This window comes from Colobus angolensis, unplaced genomic scaffold (genome assembly GCF_000951035.1).
Source record: "Colobus angolensis palliatus isolate OR3802 unplaced genomic scaffold, Cang.pa_1.0 Scaffold174, whole genome shotgun sequence".
Lineage (NCBI taxonomy): Eukaryota > Metazoa > Chordata > Mammalia > Primates > Cercopithecidae > Colobus > Colobus angolensis.
In genome coordinates, this window is record NW_012114866.1 from 1,093,326 (window position 1) to 1,107,981 (window position 14,656).

Below are 14,656 nucleotides of genomic sequence, written 5' to 3' on the forward strand. Positions count from 1 at the left end.
ACAAGAACTGGTCTTATAATTTAAATATATTTACAAAGAGATGAGCTCTACTAGACTAGAAAGTAGTTTTCAAATTTCCAAGTATCTTAAAAAGTAGACTTTATGTCCCAGGCTATGTTTAGTGTATTGGCCATGCTAATGTGGGATGTAAATAATTGGAAATTAAAATAAACTAGTCCTCATTCCCATGATCATCATCATCATCATCACCATCACCATCACCAAATGCCCTGTACCTGCCACATTTCAAGGACTGTATAATTGCTTCACATCTATTATTGTTTATCTTAGCAGCAATCTTTACATAGGTACTATTATTCACGTTTTAGAGAAAGAAAACAAGAAATTTCCCGTCAACATAAAAACAGAATTTAGAGAGGGATTTTCTTTTGTTAAGTGTGACCCTTTCTAGTAATCCAACACCATTATTCAAATTCGTGCTGACACATCACATTGTACTGGAACAAGAGAGTCATATTGTGAGGAAATGTGAGGAAAAAAAGGACCATGATTTGCTGAGACTTTATAGCACTTTTGATTTCCAGAGTGACTTTATGTATAACAAAGATAATTAGATATTTTTTACATTACCTTTTTGATTTTCCCATTTCCAGATAAGGAAAGGAGGTTCCAAGGTTCAGTAGCTTGTCCAAGTCCCCTACTCAAGAAAGAGCCAAAATTCAGTTTCCAAATGCAATCTGTTAGGACCGAAATCCCATGGACATTCTGCTACACCCTTGGATGAGTGTTCTATGTCTTCACCTGGGATATAAGGGAAGTCCTTTGCCCCTTGTGATGAGACAGTTAAACATACACACACACACACACACACACACACACACGCACACACACACACACTATATTTTGTGCACACAGAGTGAAGATGAATATCTCTGTGTTTGCCATACATGTGCTAAGAGTCTGCTTGGACAGAGGACTTTATCTTGGAAAACACTGTCTAAAGGAGTTGTAGTTCCAAAGCACTAAAGGGCTAAATACCTTTCTTACTGTATTTTTTTTACCAAGTATCATAACAAAAATTAATTCACAGGGCTATATTTCTAGGTCTGTCCTCCCTGAAGAATAGAAAGATGAATAAACATAGATTCATAAATAACAACTTGAGTTAAACTTCCATGGGTTGTCTAGATCTTAAATTGAAGCTTTATATAAGAGTGCATAATATAAAAAAGCTTCCTATTTTTGCTATAAAATCCTTGCTGAAGATATCGAGTTTTTAGGGACCATGTATATAAGGGTCTATATAATAGTACTATCATTTAGTAACAGCAGCAATAATAAAATTCTTTCTATGAACAGACTAAATTTCTTAGATAATGATATAACTAAATATTTTCTGGTAAACCACTTTAGTCAATGTGATAAGAGTATTTGTCATTTCCTTTTTCTGCATGGTTTTCATTTTCCGTTCTTAATAACATTTATAATTGCCTCATTCACATCTACAAAGTTGGCAGATTAAATTTAGTAAATAAAATTAGACAAAATTACCCTCATTTGGGAGTTGAACAAGCTGAGATATAGTTAAGGTTTGTCAAGCTCTACTTCATTTACCCCGATGTCTTTTCAGTTGCTAAAGCTTGGCAAATGTTGTTCTGCCTCAGAGCTTCCACATATTGTTCCCTCTGCCTGTAAACCCCCTTAATTTTCTTCCCACTCTTTAATCAGCCACCCCTTGTTGATCACACCTCTTAACTCAAACAGAAATAGAGACATGTCACATATTTTGCATAATATACTTTTTAGGTCTTGATTTAATATTTCTGTCTTAGAATTATTTTTAATGTCCAATCAAAACAAGATACCAGGTCCTCTGCTCATGCCCTGCTATTCTTTATAACTGTACCTTGTTCTTCATTGTATTTCCCAAAAATTGTGACACATTAGTTAATTTATTCATGTGTTCCTTACTCTAAGCCTCACAAGGACAGGAGATGAATTCTGTTTCATACATCATTGCATCCCCAACATCTAGCCATTCCTGGTACATGATAGTTTAATAAATATGTAATAAATGACACGAATGAATAAATTTAAACATATATGCACTCACACACATATGTAATAACTTTAAGTTTTCTAAGGCCAAGCAAGTATATATTAATATTTTGTGTATCATTCTATTATAGTGCTTTGTACAGTAACTGGCAAAAAAAATAGCAATAATAGATGTTTAATGAGTCCATTAAATTAATAAAAACATTCAGAAATTTTTAAGCCACTTATTTTATTTAATGAGCTCAGATAACCACATACTTGCAAAACATTTAGAATTTTTATAACCCCCTTGAAGTCTAGAACATGAGCTAGCTAAGTCTGAGAATCACAAGTGCAAAACCAATGTAAGAGGTGGGTAAGTGTGCCCATATTAGGAAAACGTGCTGTCACTCAGTAGTCTTTCAGACCTCCTGCAAACATTCACATGATTTACCATCAGTGTTGCCAACTTGTACAATGAAGGGCAGCATATAACAGCTATACCTCTATTATCATAAATATTCATTTAAATATTCTAAATATTTATTGAGAGGGCTTAGGCTTTTACTCAGTGAAATCAGAAGTTACTGGAGGGATTTGATTTAAGATAAATTCTTTAAAAGATCACTCTGGATGCTGTGCTGAATATATCCTGTACTAGTTTGGAATTTATCCCTGTAAGGCAGGTAAAAGTTGATAGTTGATGGATTCAACATGGTCTCTCTGAAGGTGGTTAGAAGTGGTAAGATTCTAGAATATATTTTAAAGGCAGAGCTAACAGTATTTCAAGACAAATTCTCACATATAAGAAAGGACAGAAATGAATGGAGATTTCAAGTTTTAAGCTTTATGAATTCTGAGAATGAATGAGTTTACCAGTCCTTTTTTTCTACTATTCTACATAAGAATTAAAATATTTTGTTCATTAATAGCTCCTCCTAAGGCAAAAGTTATACCCTTGAGCAATTTATACTCAGAACTTACTATTGGCATGTAAAACATTGTTTCTATATTCCTTTTAATTTTAGTTTTGCCTAATTCAGCACTTTACAATTATGAGATGAAGCTATATTTTAAAATGTCACTGAGCAATTTTAAGATTATATAATAATATCTTCCTTCTCATCTGAAAATTTTAATATTGATCAACATGGAGAATGTCCTTCACATTTTAGCCTTTAGAGCATAGGAAGTCGATATGTATTGGTAAGCAGGTATTACATTTATGGAGTGCTTTGTCATTTTTTTGACATGCTTTGACATGTCTTATGTCATCCCACTCTTGTCACAGAAATGGGAGACAGGAGAGAAGGAAATATGTGTAGGAAATTGAAAAGTTTAAGTGACTGAGTGGCCAACATGGTAACTCGTTTCCCATTCATTAATGTATTTTGATCCAGCACCAACTGATGGAGAAAAACTGGGAGCTTGGAGAGCCCTATGCTCACTGAAAGCTAAATGTCTCATACAATGACCCAAATTTGACCTTATCTTTATTGTTAACGCCTCAGAATTGGATAAACAAATCACTTTATTTATCGGACTTAATCACATCACCAGAATCATCTAGTCATGTTACCCTCCATTTTCTTGCGAACTCACAAAAAAATACAAAATGCGAAATACAAAAAAATATATATTTTTTGTAGAGACAAGGTCTCAATATGTTGCCTAGGCTAGTCTTGAGCTCTTGGGTTCAAGCGATCTTCCTGCCTCGGCCTCCCAAAGTGCTGGGATTACAGGCGTCAGCCACTGCGCCCGGCCACTTATTTTTTTGTTTTGTTTTGTTTAATTAAGGAAGCTCACTCACACCTTTCCTGGCCTCTCTCCAAAGTACTAAAACTTGTTTTGTGAATTGCAATCAAAGAAATACAAAAAGTAACAATGATCCCATCAGTAGACATGAAAATGCAGGAAGAAAGATGCCATTGTAAAACTCAACAAGGTGTGGTGGTAGATAGATCTCTTTCTTTTTCTTGTTGTTAAATCCTGAAGCTATCAAACGATAACTTACCTTATTGACGAGGGTCTGTTGGAAAATCTAATGAGCATTGGTAATGAATGCATCAGCACCAATCCCCTTGACTTTAGCGCATTCATCTTTTAATCTTTGACCCAGCTGCTGCAAGCACCTGGTTCCCAAAATTCAGTTAGGAAAATACAATGGACATAATAATAATAATATTACTGCAATGTCTTTCTTTTCTTTAAGCCATGCAAGTAATTTATACCAATTTCCTTTTCAGAGGCAGAAATGAAGTCTGTTTTTGTATTTAAAGAAAATCTCAGCATATCTGACAATCCTGGGCAGTTATGGGGGTGGTGAAGGAAGGAAGCAAAGTCATTTGAGAAAGTAAAGACATTAAGACATTCAACTGCCAACAAAGAATAAATTTTAACGGATGTAGGAAGAATCGTTTGTAAGAAGTGCAGACAAATGCAAAATGGTATTATTAATAAGTAACATCATTAGAGGCCGTTCTTTCTAACCACTCACACCTCTGAATCATCACGGGGTTCCCTGACTTCCTAGCTCTCTCTACCCTTCAGCAGTGACGCCCCTTCTCCCAATCATTGTCAGCGATTTAAGTGCCATAGTCAAAAAGAACCTTATTATCTACCTGCTCCCCTAGCTTCTCTCTGAGTGACACACCACCCACGCCTCCCCCGCACAGCTTTCCCCCTCCCATGGCTCTCAGAGGGAATGTGAGGAGCAGGAGAGGGAGCCCAAGGCTACCCTCGCCTGAACCCCAAAAAGACGAGGCTTTAAGACCCTCATTCACCCACTGAGTCTATGCCCTGGCGGTTCTACCAACCCCCGCCGCGCGCTGCGGGAGTATAAGCCAGTCCTGCGCTGCGCTTCCAGCTGCGTCTGCCCGAGCGCGGCACGTGCTCCCGGCGCTGGCGCGAGAGAGCGAGCGCCACCGCCGCGGGCCCTGCAGCCGTTCTGCCTGCTGTCACCGCTGCCTCCATCGCCGACACTAGCGCTCCAGCTGCAGCCAAGGCCGCTACGAGAGCGCAGGAAGCCCTCGAGGAGCGGCTGCCTGGGGGCGCAAGGCTCAGGGCGCGCACCTGGTAAGCACAGCGCCTTTTTCTTTCTCTTGGCTGTAGTTACCACGGATATAGGATGCCGCTGGAGCCCCTCCCCCAGTGCAGGGATGGAGAGCCATCAGGCGAGGGGCGGGAGCTGGGGCTAAAAAGACCCAGGAGGGCAGGTGGTGGGCAGGTGGAGGACTGGTGGAGCCAGGAACGCTAGGAGGTCCTGCAAGTTTAGAAAAGTCACCCTGCAAGGACGTGTGCTGTGTGAATCAGACATAAATTTAAGTCAGGAGCCTGGGCTACCGCGGCATCGCTCCAATGGGAGGTTTATGAAGATCATTTTGCTTTTATTTGCATAAGTGAGGGATTTAAGTGGGCTTGTTTCCATAGAAAACGAACTAAAAAAAAAAAAAGAAATCAGAGGAGGAAAAAATAAAGATCCCAGCCAAAGGATACGTTTGGATCTCTCTCTCTCTCTCTCTCTGTGTGTGTGTGTGTGTGTGTGTGTGTGTGTGTGTGTGTCTGTCATACCGATACATGTGCACGAAAGGCATGAATTTAGGAAGGGAGAGGGGCTCCTCTATCTTTGAGCCCATTAGGTGTTTGGGGGAGCTAATAAGAGCAGTTGCTGGTGCTTCACCCCAAAAAGAGGCAGAGAAGAAGGGACCTGATTGGGTGTAAATGTCAGTGTTCCATTTCTAAAAGGACTACAGTACTAGGAGGGAGAGGTTTTCTAGAACTGTGGGTCATGTAAAGATGGTACACCTGCAACTCTGGACCTATAAACTCAAGTTCATATACTCCCAGTGGAGCTGGGAAGACATGTTTACTCTTGGTTCCTGTATGGAACTTTGGCAAAGGATAATCTCTCTCACACACACACACACAGAGGCAGAGAGAGAGAGAGAGAGCGAGAGAGAGAGAACGAAAGAACGAAATAAATAGAGGGAAGAGAAGGGAGCTGAATATGACTGAATAGGCTGAGTGGGGTAGTAAAAAGAACAAGAACAGAGTGATCGGGTTTGGCATCACTGCATTCATTCACTTCTACCCTAGGTAGTTCCTGGACGGATGTCTAGAAAAACATGACCTTGAACAAGCCCCTTAACCTTCATGTACTCAGTTTCTCTACTGAACAATGTAGAGGATCTTCTGCATTTGGGGACATGAAGGTCCCATGCAGTAGTGTTGATGTATGTGTTTGAAGATCTGCATACTAAGAAGTAAGAACACTCATAAAATATGGATAAAGGAAGTTTCAGGGGATTCTTCCTCAAAGTACTAAAGGCAATTGGCAAGATCCTGACCGTGCTGTCGGGATAATGCATGCTGAGAGGTCTCTGGAAATGAGTGAGGAAAATCCGACCTCCAGCCTGCAGCTCAGTGAACTTGGAGTTCTGAGAGCTGTTTAGAAATGTTCAGATCCAGCCTAAAGTCATACGCTATTTTTAAGGTTAGCATTGAGGAAGAAGGTTTGGTGGCAAGGAAAATAAGTGCCAATCCAGTTTAAAGATTAGGTTGTCAGGGCAGCAAAAAGAAGGTTTTAGAGTAAAAAATGAATGCAATGTAATCTGGACAGAGGGGTTAGGAAGAAGATAATGGATATTCCTCCTGAGACAAGGATGTCTATACTCCTAGGAGTCAACTGGGACTTACCATGTCCTTGACACTCCTTCCACCTGTCTGAGGAAGGCACAGGTGCCCTTTCTCACTCAATACAGGCTTATTCTTAGAATTTAGGGATCTGTACCCCAGGTGCTGAAATACGACGGTAAACATGTGAAAACTAAGTCCTGGGAGTGCCTCCAACTCCCTTGCCATGTGAGCATCTGTTTGCAGAGCTGGTCTACCCATCCAGATTCACCCAGGAGTCTGTGTTCCTAAAGGAACTCACTGTGCCACTTGGTGGCACCAAAAAGTTGCGCAAAGAACTCTGTTCTCTATAAATACAAACTACCACCCCTCCCTCCTCCGCTCTCTCCCCTTCTCCCCTTCCCCCCTTTCTCAGTAGCGGGGAGATTGCTGCACACGCCGCCCTCAGCTCTGCTGTTCTGCGCACGCTGAGCGGAGGGGATGAGCTTGAGATCATCTTGGGGGGGAAGCCGGGGACTGGAGAGGCCGACTCTGCCCCGCTGATCCCAGTGGCCCAACTTTTCGGGGGGCTAGCTAGACCGAGTCTCACTGCTCGCTGCGCAGCCAACAGGGGGGTAAGCTTGCTAAGTGTCTGTGTGCCCAAATGTCCCCTGGCCAGAGAAGGATTTAGAATCTATAAGCTTGCTGAGTAGCTCATAGTTTTATTGGGGGGAGGGGGACGCGGGTGGAGCGGGGGTGGCCAAAGCCGACAAGATTCAAGTCTACTCCATTTGCGAACAGCCTTAATTAAACCTGTTGGGGAAAAAGGCGCGAGCAATGGGGTGAAGGAGGGAAGAGCTGCAAGGGTTGAAAAGGGGATTCTGCATGCCTTCGCATCGAGTTCCCGCTCTCTAAGGCCAGGTGCGCGTGGTTTCGAATGCAGAATGTGCTCCCGCAAGCCACCCGAGGGCTCGGAATTGTGAGAAGCAAAGGTGGAGAGGGAAAGAGGACAGAGAATTGCTTTTCAATAGATCGGTTAGCGGTAGCATCCTGGCGCCTGCAGCAGGAAGAGGGGGGACAGCGGGTGGTGCTGAAAGCACATCTCTTTCACTCAGGCTATATTGCCTCTCTTTGAACACCAGCCTGAACCCTCCTGCTCTTTCCTCTTCCATGGATTTGTCTTTCCCCTTGAACACAAAGCCTGCTAGTTATCCCACGGCGGGAGCATGATCAGCATGCCAAGGAGGAAGCCCAGGCTACAGCGACTCAGGGAAGAAAACCCAGGGCAGGCCTTTGAGTGTAGAGGCTAGCCGGTGACCCGAGCCTAACATGCATTAGGACCTCTCCAGGGAAGTGACAGGTCCACCTGGAGGGCTCTTTCACCTGGTACTCAAATTACAGCTGCCCTCATTTCCCTTCAGAGGAGTTGCTGTGTGGAAGGGAAATTTAGGAGAGGATAACAAGCGCTTGTGCTTATTTAGACACAATCTCGATGCTGCCTTAGTTGGACTGTAACATCGAGTAACCAGACAGATAGGTTCTCCAACACTTTACTTTTCAATAAGCAATTGATATAGACCAGTGAAAAGGCAGTTTCTCCTTTTCACCTTCTTCTCCATTTGCTACATGGTATTCATTGCTCAGAGTTTCTCAGGACAAAGCTAGAGCTAATTTGTGTCTCTAGTGCTGGGCACTGGCCATTTGAAGCAGCCAAAGGTGCATTGACCAGGACTACGTGCAGCCCTTCCTCCAGTGGGACATAAGCAGGGGTTTTCTGTGGAAGCCGTAGTTGCATGACATTCTACTGTCAGCTATGGAGCGTTCAGGTATGCTACCTATTGTTAGGTGTGCTTTTTGCTGTTTTCTTTATGGAGTGCAGGGAGTTTGCTCCTTTAATTTCTCAGTTCCGTCAATGTAATTACACATGTAAGAATCCTTTGTGGCTATTTCTGTCCTTTATGCATGTTTATTTCCATTTTAAAAAGGCCATTGGTTTGAGACTTGAAAATACTGCATCCTGAACTCATTGGGTTAGCAGTGTGTGCCCCATCAATTTCCAGCCTTCTCCCCGTGAAACCTCATCAGCACTCTGGACAGATCTTTCAAGATTTCTTAGGGAAAAAAATACATAGCACTTCCTAAATATCAACTTCTCTTAAGAGAAAAAGCTTTCCCTAGTCATTTACACTCCACATGACAAAATATACAATCTAGATATTTTAACTGCACCCCCTAGAGGTTTGTGCTATCACATGGGAATGTTTTGGCTGTGGGCTATACACTCACAAAAAGCCCAAACTCTTCAGTGTTCACTTGTGAAAGAATATGTTGAGATTATTTGGGAGAGGAAGATGGTATTTGAATAATCCAAGTTTTTCACTTTACTTCCATAGGTAGACACAGACCTTTACTATCACTTTGTGGTATACCTTATGGACATGATGACAAACACCCAGGGGGAAATTGAAAAATTCACTCATATCTATTTTATCCAAGCAGCACAAACTATCCAGACTTTGGGAATACTTGATTAGCTACATATCATTTTTAGTTTGGGTTCTGATTATTAATGTTGTTGTGTTTCATGATAAAATGACTTACGTCATTAAAGATGCTCACTTTTGTGACTAAAGCATTTTAATAATTCTACTTTTCTTATTTCTTTCTAAAACCCATTTAATATTTTATAGCAGTCTTACTATATTGTCCTTTACAGAATGATAATTTTAGTTAGAGAAACTAAATTAAGTGTCAATGAAAGGTAGGTGATACTACAAGTAGAAAATGTGAGATGAGGTTAATCATTAAAAATATTTTTTTGTATACCAATTTTATCCCAGGTTTTCTATCCTCATGGGATGAAGACAGAGCTATATCCAAATATTTTAACTTACACATACTTATTGTATTATATATATGTACATGTAAGGTATTTTTATGTATATGTCTATAGATAGATCATGTATGAACCAACTTTATAAAATGTCAGATACTACCTTTATATATGTTGATATATATATATGTTATATGATAAATCTGATTTGGTTTGTATCAAGGTTGGATATATTGAAGATGTATTATTACAAAGCAGGAAGATTCTGCAGTTTAGAAATATGTGTTATATTCATATTCAGAGAAATATTCTAGTCCTGATGCATCATTTAGTTGTCATTTTAATCAGAGAATGAAGCTTAGGAGAACATAAGAAGACAGAAATATGAAAAGAAATATTTTTAGTGCATGATGTATTTATATAACCCAAGAAAAGAAACTTCAATTTTGATGTTTGAATTTTCAATTATTTGTAAATCAGATAATATCTTGGTATTCCTTTATCTTAGTTATTTAAAATGTGTTTTTAAAAAGCATTAAGGGCCGGGCGCGGTGGCTCAAGCCTGTAATCCCAGCACTTTGGGAGGCCGAGATGGGCGGATCACGAGGTCAGCAGATCGAGACCATCCTGGCTAACACGGTGAAACTCCGTCTCTACCAAAAAATACAAAAAACTAGCCGGGCGAGGTGGCGGGCGCCTGTAATCCCAGCTACTTGGGAGGCTGAGGCAGGAGAATGGCGTGAACCCGGGAGGCGGAGCTTACAGTGAGCTGAGATCCGGCCACTGCACTCCAGCCTGGGTGACAGAGCAAGACTCCGTCTCAAAAAAAAAAAAAAAAAAAAAAAGCATTAAGGCATAGGCTTGCTTTCATTTCCTTTAAATTCATAGAAAGGAGATGCAAATCTATATTTTACCAGTCCAAATCATATTTTAACTATATATAACTTTTGTCAAAAGGGCCACCAAGCAAAAGTCTTGGTGCAGACTCATCCCTGCTCTAATAACTACTATTTATTAAGCACATCAGGCATCATGCTAAGCACTAGGTATGTTATTTTATTTAATTATCATATCAACAATAGAAGGCATTATTTGTTTTTCCTTTTCTGTTATAAAAACTAAGCTTTTTATTCTATTGTCAAAAAACTGCATAGTTTATGCAGTGTTCTCTGTGGGTCAGACACTTTATTTGTGCAATTAATTATACTCATTCAGTAACATGTACTGCTATAACCCATCCCCCATTTTGAAAATAAGGAAACATATTTCATTCATATATATGTGTACCATATATGTAAAAAGAGAGAAATAATGGAAGCGTATATACATATATATGCAAAAGAGAGAGATTTGATTTGTTTGGCACTAAAACTTACCCTGTTTCCATTGTATTGAGCTGCATTACTCTGTGGTGTGGCTAAACACTAAACATCATGGGATTATTTTATTGTGGTTTCCAGTGAGTTGTGGTATGATTGGAAGTACAGGTCCTGACTTCAAATTGTCTGAGCTTGAATCTCAGCTTTGTGGCTTACTACTTATGTGACCTTAGGCAAGTTACTTAAATTTATGTACCTCAGTTTCATTATTTTCAAATTGGGGGATGGGTTATAGCAGTACATGGCATCAAGTGAATATGATGAATTAATTGCACAAATTAAAAAAAAAAATAGGTGCAGCAAACCACTATGGCACACGTAGACATATGTAACAAACCTGCACGTTCTGCACATGTACCTTACATTTTTAGAAGAAATAAAGAGAAAAATAAATTAAAAAAATAAAGTATCTGACCCATAGTGAACAGAGCATAAACTATCAGTCCTACCCAGGCCTTTGGATGTCGAGTTTTCTGCATTTCCTGCGTTATTACATTTAGTGTTCAACTACCCTATGGGTTGTGTTTTATTTTTATTTTATGACTTTAATGATAAAATGTAATACTAAAATAGATTAAATAACTTGTCCAATGTCCCACGGTACAAGCAAAGGTGACTGAGCAGGTATTTAAATCTAGGATCATCTGATTTCCAAACTTTTACTCTTATGATACTGACCTACAGCTTAGACACATATATCAATTTTTTTGAATTCTACTAATTTTGAGTCGGCAGCCCTTCCTCTACAAGGGAATGTGCAAATATTTATTTTTCTCATATATTCAAGAATATTTTAAAATGTGCAAATGCTTGAAGATAATCAGAAATCAAAATGATACATAATTGCTATCTCAAATATCTCCTTTTGTAGTCAGACTGTAGAAGAAGTGTAAAGGAAAGACATATGCAAAAATATATTTTATGTATATATGATTTTTATTGGTCTTGCAAATATATCAGATTCAAGAAAAACTCTCTAATGATTAGCTGTTCACAATAATTCTGGTTCAGGCTATGGGTTTTAAAATTTTGAGTATAAATGTTCTGAGGAAAATGAAAACTTGTAATCACAATGATAATAGTGGGCACTTTAATAATGCAACCTTCTTACAGTCATTATATTTTACAGAAGAATAATAAAAATACTTTTTAAAAAATGATTTGTCTAAATGCATAGTAATGTAGAATTATTCAAAGATATAAAAGTAAATAATACACTATTATATCATTTGTTTAAAAATAAGTAAAATTGTAAAAATCAATGTGTAAATTACTTTATAAAGTTATCATTATTGTCTTGTTAAATTTATAATGAACTTTGCATTTAATATCAAAAGCAGCCTTTGAGTTTGGGAAGTATATTTTAGGATACTCTCCTCACATTCATTTCTTGTAATTTGTGATACTTAGAACTATGCATATTTAATGTAAGGCAATATAAACCTTGACTCTTACAGTTTAAATTTGTCTTTCTCAAATTGAAATTTCTACCTTTTAAACAAGATAATACAGACAAATAACTACATAAACATTGAGTAAGGAAGCCTATTTCAACCTTCTCTCCTTAGCATTATTTGGAAGTTTCAGGTAGAGGCTTTGTAAGACTGATGTGTCCTGATGATTGGCTCTTAGTTATGCTCTTCTTTCATGATTACATCGACCTTGCCAGGATAACTTTAATGTAAATTAGTGTTTTTCAACTGGAACTGACTTTACATACAGGAGACATTTGCTAATATCTGAGGACATATTTGTTTATCAGAGCTGGGAGGGGATGGCATTGTTATCTAGTGAATAGAAACCAGGGGTGCTGCTAAACAACCAACAGTGCACAGAAAACATCCACCCACAACAAAAGATATATCCAGTTCTAAATGTCAATAGTGCTTGGGTTGAGAAACCCTTATCTAAATGATGCTAGGAAACAGAGTATCCAATATTTACTTGATTTGTTTGTAGGCTTTCTGATGAATTTATGGACATTACATAAGAATTTAATGGAAAGCAGGATTTCCAAAATGCTTTGCATCCAATGCATAAGGTTTGAATAATCAATTCATTTGTTTTTTGGGGGAGATCTCATGATTTGTTTATAAGTATGGGCTTTGGAGCCAAATGTAGTTGGATTCATGTCCTGATTCTGCCATTTATTATAGGTTTGATACTTTGGATAAGATTCTTGACCTCTAAACTTCAATTTCTAGAGGTAGTAACATAGGTAGTAAATATACCTACCTTACAGGGTTATTGTGAGACTTACATCAAATAATTGTTATACATTATTTAGCAGAAAGAAGGCACTTGATAAATATTATCTATTAATACATAAGTGGAGATTAAGTTATAGAAATGTAAAACCACAGTCTCAAGCATTTGATGATAGGTATTATATAGAATAATGCTTTACAGTCTTCAGAGGTATACCCTTAATAACGAGAAATCAGCTGAAGGCTACAGGATGGGTAAAAGTCTAAAATCCCTGCTTTATAATTAAACTGACACTAGTTAACAGTGGATTGCATCATTTTTATTGCTTTGCTGCAGAAGGCTGTTCCAGGTCTTCATAGACTACTAAACCACTTGTTTAAATGATTTACAATGATTTAGTGAGTTTTTTTCTACTGCCAGAACTTTTTAACTAATAGATAAAATTACAGATTTCATCTTTGTACAATAGTGTTTTATGGCCCCTTTTTTTGTTGAGGGGGTTTCGGTTAAAATGTGGCCTATGCTTTGTGGGGCTAAACAGTGGATGCTGCATTTTCTTGTTTACAAGGTCACAAATGTGTGATTGAGATAGTAATGACAATAGAACTTTGCTTAGACTACAGGGTTCTCTGTATCATTGCACCTCAGACCGTCTCTTATCTATGGTATGCACTTGTTTTCAGAAAAATATATCAGATGCATTGATGGCATATGCAACATTGACACCCCTGACTGTTTGTGATGAGGCCACTGATCAGGCAGAAGAAATCATTTTAGTGTTGAATCCTGAGCTGTGTGATTTGCTTGTGTGGAGATTAAGTTATATAAGAGACATCTGTGCCAGAAAGATGGTCAGTATTTTAGAAGATTGTTGAAAATAAAGGACAATGTGAGCTGTGAATCTGATTATAGTGTAGATTGCAATTTATGGCAAAGTTTACCGATCAATATCTCTTTTTCATATTCATTTAGGATATAATATGAGAGTGTGTGGTTACCTGATGCAAAATACTTTTATATGTATTTAAAATATGTCTATTGTTTTCTATAATGTGCTAGTAATAAATTTACTATGCTAAGGACCCAGAAAAATAACACTGAATAAAGCATACTTCTGAAAATAGGTTCTTGAGCTAATATACTATATAATCAAACTATTAATACATTTACCCACCTTTTAGTGAATTAAATGTCACCATATTATTAGATTGTAGATCATAACATTTTAAAAGCTTTTTTATCATTACAAGAATTAATGCCTCCCCATTATCTATAGCATAAACCTGCCCCTTTATTTCTACTGACATATTATCCCTACCATCTAAAAGCTATAACCTAAAGAAAATAATTTAGTTTCTTTGAGACTTTGTTTCCTAATATAAGAAATGGGGGTTATTAGACATTTCTAGAAGTATCATTTTTAGGTAGATGTGAGATCAAGTATGAAAAAAGGCTCTTTACGTTGGAAATAAAGTATTATGGTATTTTTCTTTGTCTTTTTATTTATTTATTTATTTATTTATTTTGAGACAGAGTCTCGCTCTGTCGCCCGGGCTGGAGTGCAGTGGCCAGATCTCAGCTCACTGCAAGCTCCGCCTCCCGGGTTCACGCCATTCTCCTGCCTCAG

The 14,656-nt window shown here is 38.4% G+C and overlaps 1 protein-coding gene across 2 annotated transcripts in view; it reads left to right on the top strand.

The window, feature by feature from the left end:
- The first annotated feature begins 7,043 nt into the window (after positions 1-7,043).
- GRM5 (glutamate receptor, metabotropic 5) overlaps positions 7,044-14,656 on the top strand; it is a 588,169-nt gene continuing 580,556 nt past the window's right edge. For both annotated transcript variants that reach the window (XM_011938475.1, XM_011938476.1), the window contains exon 1: positions 7,044-7,244. The gene's annotated coding sequence lies outside the window, so the exon portion shown is untranslated. The remainder of the gene's footprint in view (positions 7,245-14,656) is intronic.